Genomic DNA, 8354 nt, shown 5'->3' on the forward strand with positions numbered 1-8354 from the left:
GTGAAAGTTTGTATTGACAGATTTTGATTTTTACGAGAAATGAATATAGTCACTTGCTCAACCTATTAGGTCCATACTCTGACTCCGAACACAAATTGAAGACCAATATTATGTGTATTTGCTAGAACCAGGATTTGAACAATTGGTCAACATATTAGGTATAAGAGTAGTGCAATAATAAATTATCATAAGTATTAAAAAATGTTTCACGTCACTGTTATATAGAACGATTAGAATATTTGTTATAATACACCTGCCTATTGTTTACAATTTAAATTATTAAAGTGTGAATGCTAAATATGGATTTTGTTATCACTTCACAATCAAATACGAAGTATTTCATTTTATGAATTATTGATAATGTTTTTTATTGTTGAAAAGCAATATCATTTGTTTTTTATTGGAAATATTAAATTAATATACTCACCATACGAAAACATCTCGAAATGAAAGGGCAACAAAAATTAAGATACAATAGGTATATTCTGGTGTTTAAATACAATTTTACCAATAGCCAAATACGTTTTTGTGCCAACTGTGGAATATGAGAATGAGCGAATTAAAACCACAGGTTTTAGTTCAAAGTTAATATGGTTTTTCATTTATACTGGATTTTATTTCTATCAATTATAAACATCGTCAATTATCTTCAATTACCCGACAAGAAGTTTTTCATTATTGGCTTATTTTTTTACGCCAATTGTTATCTGATATCTCTATACTGTGTATTAATCCAATCGTCTGTGATTAAAAACTTCATGATTTTGATAAACAAAATTGATAGTCTGTTATTTTTAAACAAGAAACGGATTTATGTGAAATTGAATAGAAGTATTCTTGCATGGACTTGTGTTATATTGTTATTAGATTTTTTTCACATGTGTTTTGATTTATCGATAAACACAAATCAAATAAGCCAATTTGATAGTTGAATTATACTTTTCACGTTACGGTTTTCAGCAATTTTACTCACATTAAAATTATTCATAGTTTTGAGAAGATTGCAAATATTAAAGACGCAGTTGATTTATGTGTTATTTAATAAAAAAAATTCAACTGACATGCAGTTTTCAAAAAATAACATTTACAAATAAATTTGTGAAGTTGTTTTGAATCAACGTAATTATGATAAGCATGCAATGGAAAATAATAAGAGTAATAATATTGAAAAACTTATTCTTACATATAGTGCATTAATTGAATCCCTTGATGTTATAAATGTTATTGACGGAGTATCGGTACGTGTATATATTATTATATAATATATATAATGTATATATATATATTAATAATATGTATACATAAAATATATTATTTAAAATAATGAGGGTGGAATATTATAATAAGGCGAAAAAAATCACTACAATACTAAAAGTATACAACATTTTTATAAATAATCGTTTATAATATTGACACCCCGGAAGTCCGGGTAGGGAGGGGAGTCGGGGCCGCACAGCCCGATCCGACCTCCGCGCTCAACTCTCCGGTCGACCGGGCGTCAATGACGCCCTGGTTAGCGTGCTGTCGGTCGATTCGTGTGAGTCACACGACCAGCTTCCACCCTTTGACTAGCTCAGTGATTTAAATTGTTTAGGGCGGTCAATTGAAGCTGGGTTTTGTGTTTGGGTAGAGCACGTTCAGTGTAAGGTTAGGGCTTGACAGTTGATTATGGTGGATCTTCACAATGAAACACACGTTGTTCGTAGCACAAAGTTTTATTTTTAACTTAAAGTTCACAAAAAATGTACGTACACAACACACAGATACACAATATTAAGTTTTACACGGTTTATAATTTTTCAACAGCCCTAAATTTATTAATGATGGGCGCCGTAGGCTGTGACAATTAAAATTTAAGAATCAACGGGCACGAAGTCCGTCACGTATCGGAGGCTTCGGCTAACTTGATCGATTCCTGTCGATACAGAAATCGTTTTTTTAAAGGTAGGTACACAATCAACAAATTATATTCTTCGCGAAGTTGATTTTCAGCGGGACATAAAGTCCGTCGTGAGTCGGAGGCTCGGGCTTACTGCCTCGCCAGCCTGGACACCTACCGCGTGCCGCGGCCAGGTCTCCTTTTTTGGCTTTATCGCTGCTCCTTTCAATCTACCCCTGAACGTCCACCCCTCTCTATCATTGTTGCCCGCAGCAGAATGCTTGGCCTTTGCCTGGGTTTTACCTTAAGGGTCGTCTAAGTCACTTTTTTGCCGGGTGGTTGAAAGTTACAGCGATTTCAAAGAATTGAGCCCAAAAGAAACAACATTTATAGTTAATTAATACAAATCATCGTATTCATACAGCGGCGATAGAAGGACTTTGGCTTGGCGGACTATAAGAACCATGAATGTGGCATCCATATCTTCGATTGTACTTTACCCTAAAGGGGTCCTCCATGCACGTAGAAACGTGGAGGTATCAATATGATTATAATATAATCGTTTAAAAATTATTATTTTATCATAAAGGGTTACGAATTAGTACGGTTATATAACAAATACATAATATAACAAACAAATTAACAACGTTGGTGTAATTCTGGATGTATATATCTTTTAAATGAATGTTTTATATACTATATCTACAATTTTATTTATAATTTATTTGTATAAGTACTGCTTTCTCTATAATATTGATTAAATATATTGATATATTAATATTTTGTAGTTGTGATCCTTATCGTCACAACTACAAAATAAAAGGACGCCAATTTGGGCGCCCACGTTGGGCGCCAATGATATATTAATATTTTGTAGTTGTGATCCTTATCGTCACAACTACAAAATAAAAGGAGAAGAGAGTCTCTGGCTAGATAGGAGTAGAGTATAAAAGAACAGAGCATGAGACAAAGGCAAGGCCATGAGTTGCGTGCATCCTTTTCAAGCTGAACAAAATTACTTCCGTAACCTCGCAACTGACAACTGTAAAAATTAAATTCGAATACAAAAAGGAATTGCACGGCTGAAGGCACGTGCAATCTATGATTAAAAGATGTAGTTATTAAAGTCCTGGACGCCACACGGTCTTGATACCGTGAAAGATTATAATTATATTACAGTGTGGAAGAAAGGGGAAATAATAAATGAAAGAGCAATTTATGTACTTGACCGAACTATATTATAGCGAAAACAAGAATATTACATTAAAGGGTTATAAAGGAAATACTATAATAACGGCAAGCAGCTAAGTTTTAAAAGAAACATTGGAAGATAAGTGAATCAAATAATAATAGTTTTACAATACCAAACTTGGAACGAACACAGAGGCCTCAAGCACTGCGGCTGCAATCGTGCTGCTTTAAGTGACGTCCATTATAAATGTTGGTAAAACCAAAGCAGAGCACGACTATCCTGTATGACAGACCGAATCAAAAAGCCCTGTTGCTACTTTCACACCTCGCGACGTCCGCTGCGGCCGGAAATTCTAACAGCGACATCTGTGGAATCGCGGACGCTCCATGACTTGACCATAAATATTCGACGGGGTTGCCAGAGTATGAATGTTGGTTATGGTCATTTTGAACATAACAATATCCCCGTCCTTGGAAAAGAGAAGGTCCAGCCATGATGCGAGCTTCGTCTTGAGGCGTCCCGGATGTCTTCAAAGTAGGAGTGAACTTCCCGGGGCTCGTGCACAAAGGGCAGCAGACGGGAGGAGATGTGAAAGCAACATAATTTTCAATCATCAGATTCATCGGACGGTATCCTGGTGGTAGCTTTCCGGATTTGGGTGACCCTTCCAGGAGGCATACGATGTGGGCTGGTACGTTTCAATAATAATGCTTCGATAGATGTTATGTAAAAAAAACGACGAGAAATGGGTGTAAAGCTCGCCTCCGATGGTTGACGTCGGAGGGAAGTAATCTTGAAATTGTGTGTGGTGGTCCAACGGGAGGATGTTCTACGGGGTAGTGAAGGTCTAGGAGCCATCGTAGAAGTTTTCCCTACCTAACGAAGTTCCACCACGAAGAATGATTTGAAGTAACTAATTGTTTTTATGAAAAAAAAATATGAAACAGAAGCATCTACAAAACAAAACAAAATACATTCATAAACAACCCAGATAAATTGTGAAATTAAGTCAATAAGTTTTAGTAAGTAAGCAATAGTAATAAGACGCTAAGCGTAAAATAAATTGTATATAAAAAATGATTATTTATAATTCAGATTTTAGATTACTGATTTTGACAAAAAGGTATCAAAATCAGCGCAAGTGTAATGATGCAAATAGTTGATGGAAGCAATGCAATACGTCAAGAAGAAAAACCAGTATGGAAATAATAAATGAACTGTCGACTGATCATCGTACAGTATTAAATACAGTATTGCAATAAAAAAAGTCACTCCACAACTTGATCGATTACTGAATTAAAAGAAATATAATGAGTACAGAAAATATGGTAAATAGCTACTTTTGAATTGGCGTGCGTATGAGGCTAACGGTATAATGTATTAACGACAAACGTCAATCCGTATATTTAATAATTTTAGCAAAATTAAACTACAACAAAATAGTACAGACTACCAAATCTGACTAATTCAACAGCGGGTTAACAACCAATCGCAGTACCTTGGATTCCCTGAATGCATAAATAAATAAAAGTAACGTGAGCTGATAATCTAAGCTGTGTACTGAATTACGCGTAGATTTCCTATTAAATACAAAAACAAGGGAACGAAAAAAAAAAACGAGAAAAGCTCCGCGATAACTAAATTTAAATAAACTACGTTAAAGGTCTACGATTGCGGTACGAGACTGTCATCAACTTCAACAAACACGGTTCATTCTTCAAGGTTACTCTACCTTAACTAACTTAACCTAAAATATAATTACCACACCGTGAATGCTAAAATCAACTTGATCCCGCAACACAAGAGACTACCCTCAATCACGACCCGCGTCTCCATCCGGAAGGAAAATCCCCCCACAAAGCTTCCTCAAACTCTAGGCTGGGACCCATCAAAAGGCGCGGACGTGAAAGTGAATAAAGAAATAAAGCAAACGGAAAAGCCACGCGGAAAACAGACAACTGCAAAGGCATCAGTAACACGTCGGAAGTTAAATGTAATTAATAAACCAATATAGGTTATAGCGCGTCTCACATTCAAGTGAGGGCTATAAAAAAAACAAATATACTAACATGCAACAGGTTCCGTATGAATAACGGCCAAGAAGAATTTAAGCAAAAGAATGGTTCCTCACAATCCAATTCAGGCAACACTTATTAAAAATTGACCCAAAGTCAGTAAAGTGCGATGGAATTCCGACGTTCAAGGCGGATTCCATAGCTGCAGATGTGACGAAAAGGCAAGCGAACAGCCCTCCTTTCCGTACAGAGTTTGACTGCTAGAAAAAAGACACCTGCCTTGGGAACCGTCTTCCGCACCCAAGGTCTTTAGAGAGAGACGTCACGGGTCCACCTTCAGTTCCCGTGAACGCGCAGAGAAAAGGCTAGCAGTCAAAAAAAAAAAAAAAAATATTAAAATCTCCAAAATCTTCCATCAATAAAAAACTCCTCCTGAATTGAACTGTGTGAGCTAAATATACCATCTTAGACAATGTAAAGAAAATAAGTTATAAAAATAAAACGTAAGAAAACCACACGCGAAGACAAATATAATAGCAAACCTTATTAGAATTTGATGCAAAATTGGCAAGACGATATAAATTTGTAAAATTGTACTATAGAAATATGAAAGCAAAAATGACTCCTCGAAGCGTATCCAACTGCTCCGCCCAAGAGTGAAACCCGCCTCTCGAAGCGGGAACCCCTAGCATCGATTGGTTAAAATTAAATGCCGCACTTGGGCCAATATCTGCTATAGCGGATAGGGTATACCTCTGCTCCGAGAGACTGCAAAACACGGTATTCACTTGGCTGGTTATGGCAGTTGAAAAGCCACGATCAAAATACGGTCAGCGCACAGTCATCTGAAACCACGATATAAGATTAAAGTACAATGTAGAAAGGTGTAAAATGCCAAAAAATAAGAAAGGAAAAAAAATGCAAAAATTATTCAGATTCAAGAAATAAACACAAGCGGTTTATTATGAGATAAATTAAGCTGTATAGAGGCAAAAAAAAACTAATTAAAATCTGGGGTGTTTATCAACGTTAACAAATAATATATATGACATAAAACAAAGAGGACTAGAGAATATCAAATGCAATTTGTAATGCGAGCATGGTAACTTCAAAAAAAATGAAAAATTACCTTTATAATAATTCTTTTATAATGATATCCATAGTCAATTTGTAAATATTATAATCAAAGTCATATTTGTAAATATTATAATCAAAAAATTTTAATGAAGTCGACTTGATAATTAATCACAGTTAGATGAGAGTAAATATCGTTGAGATATAGATATAGTTGAATTGCAACGCAAGAAGTATTACGAAAACACAATAAAAAAGAAAAAGAAAAACCAATAAACTACGTTAGGATCAAGCAAAGCAATCTATAGGATATTATTTATAAAAATTTAGACAAATATAATAAAAGAATCCAGCGTTAAAGTTGAATATGAGATAGTATGCAAGCAAAAATATATTTATGATTGAGATTGCAAAATTAATGATTTAATAAATTTCAAAAGCAAAACAAATCATAATGATTGTCCAAACCAAAAAATGTTGGAGAAAATGACATTTAAAGTTCCGAACAGAAATGAGTAAAAAGTTATATGAAAAAAGTATTTAGCGGAACATATTATTAAATTTGAATTATTTAATAATCAACAAGAGACACGCTATTTATTTGTATAAATGCGGATATTTGCAAAACTAATGTTTTAAAGAAAAATCAAAAGACAAAATTTTAGAATGGTTCAGTAACAAGTAAAATTCAAAAAGTTAAATTGAACAGAATTAAATTTAGTGAAAACTGGCATAAATTAAAAGGAAAATTGATTATCACTTCATAACTGAGGGATCGAGAGATCAGAAAGTTAAATAAATTTGAACGTTGACATTTGAAAAAAATGAATCAGGAAAATATTGATTTAATTAAGTAAATCTATTTCATTAATAATAATTTACTATACGCGATGAGTCCTTTAAATTAAATAATTTTGCTTTTCTAATAAACAAAAATCTGCGGAAGTTGATTCAAATTAAAAAAAATAAATTTTGTAATTGAAAAAATGATTTAATTATACAAATATTTTACTCTAGCGGCCAACAAACGAAGCTAGAAACAAAGAACGGTTTGAAACCATGGTCAATCGCAAGAAAGAAACATTTGACAGGCTGTAAAAACTGAATTTAATGCAAATGAATTGATTAAGAAATAAGATTTTAGGTTATAAAGATAAAGAAACGTTGACCTGTTTTGGGAATTCCATGTATGTAATAGCTAGGGAATGTTTTAATTCCATTGGTAATAATTTTGTTTTCATCCATATCATTATTGATCGATATTATACCAAGTTCTGTCATCGATAATAGGTAACCAAAAATTTCTGAAATCTCAAAAAAACAAAATTATGATATGTGCAAACAAATTATAAAGAATTTGGGGCAAACTGAAAATGGTAGCACTAAAGATATGTCACCACATATGTTGAAACATGAAATATAATATTAAATTTAGTGTGGGTAGGAATCCACAAAATGTCACAATGCAATGATCAGCCAGAAAAAGACTATAAGAAACAAATGAAACTGAACCAAACTTTGAATTTAAATAAAACAAAACACATTAAATAAACGAACTATATTAAATGATTCACCAAACTTACAATGTTAATCTGACAGCAAAAATATAAATTAAATATCGACCGACACCAATCTGACGTTTCGATTTACGAAATGAATCATACGAATAAAAATGTTGCCAGTCAACGAAATCACGGAACAAATAGCTTGAAAATGATAATTGTTTTTTCTCTACAACCGAAGTATGAAACATTGTAACAAAACGAAGGTGAGAAAAAAAACAATTCAGAAGCGCGCCAATGATATATTAATATTTTGTAGTTGTGATCCTTATCGTCACAACTACAAAATAAAAGGACGCCAATTTGGGCGCCCACGTTGGGCGCCAATGATATATTAATATTTTGTAGTTGTGATCCTTATCGTCACAACTACAAAATAAAAGGAGAAGAGAGTCTCTGGCTAGATAGGAGTAGAGTATAAAAGAACAGAGCATGAGACAAAGGCAAGGCCATGAGTTGCGTGCATCCTTTTCAAGCTGAACAAAATTACTTCCGTAACCTCGCAACTGACAACTGTAAAAATTAAATTCGAATACAAAAAGGAATTGCACGGCTGAAGGCACGTGCAATCTATGATTAAAAGATGTAGTTATTAAAGTCCTGGACGCCACACGGTCTTGATACCGTGAAAG

At 33.8% G+C, this 8354-nt stretch overlaps 1 long non-coding RNA gene across 1 annotated transcript; it reads right to left on the reverse strand.

The window, feature by feature from the left end:
- Positions 1-2734: 2734 nt before the first annotated feature.
- On the reverse strand, positions 2735-8003 carry LOC147065702 (uncharacterized). Its single transcript, XR_015071794.1, has 3 exons — positions 7744-8003; positions 5840-7464; positions 2735-4024 (listed from the first exon to the last, which is right to left on the reverse strand). It is a non-coding gene; the product is annotated as an uncharacterized LOC147065702 (long non-coding RNA).
- Between the last annotated feature and the right edge of the window lie 351 nt (positions 8004-8354).

The sequence above is a fragment of the Rhyacophila brunnea genome, unplaced genomic scaffold (genome assembly GCF_057557595.1).
Source record: "Rhyacophila brunnea isolate RB1 unplaced genomic scaffold, BYU_Rbru_1.0 scaffold_6, whole genome shotgun sequence".
Lineage (NCBI taxonomy): Eukaryota > Metazoa > Arthropoda > Insecta > Trichoptera > Rhyacophilidae > Rhyacophila > Rhyacophila brunnea.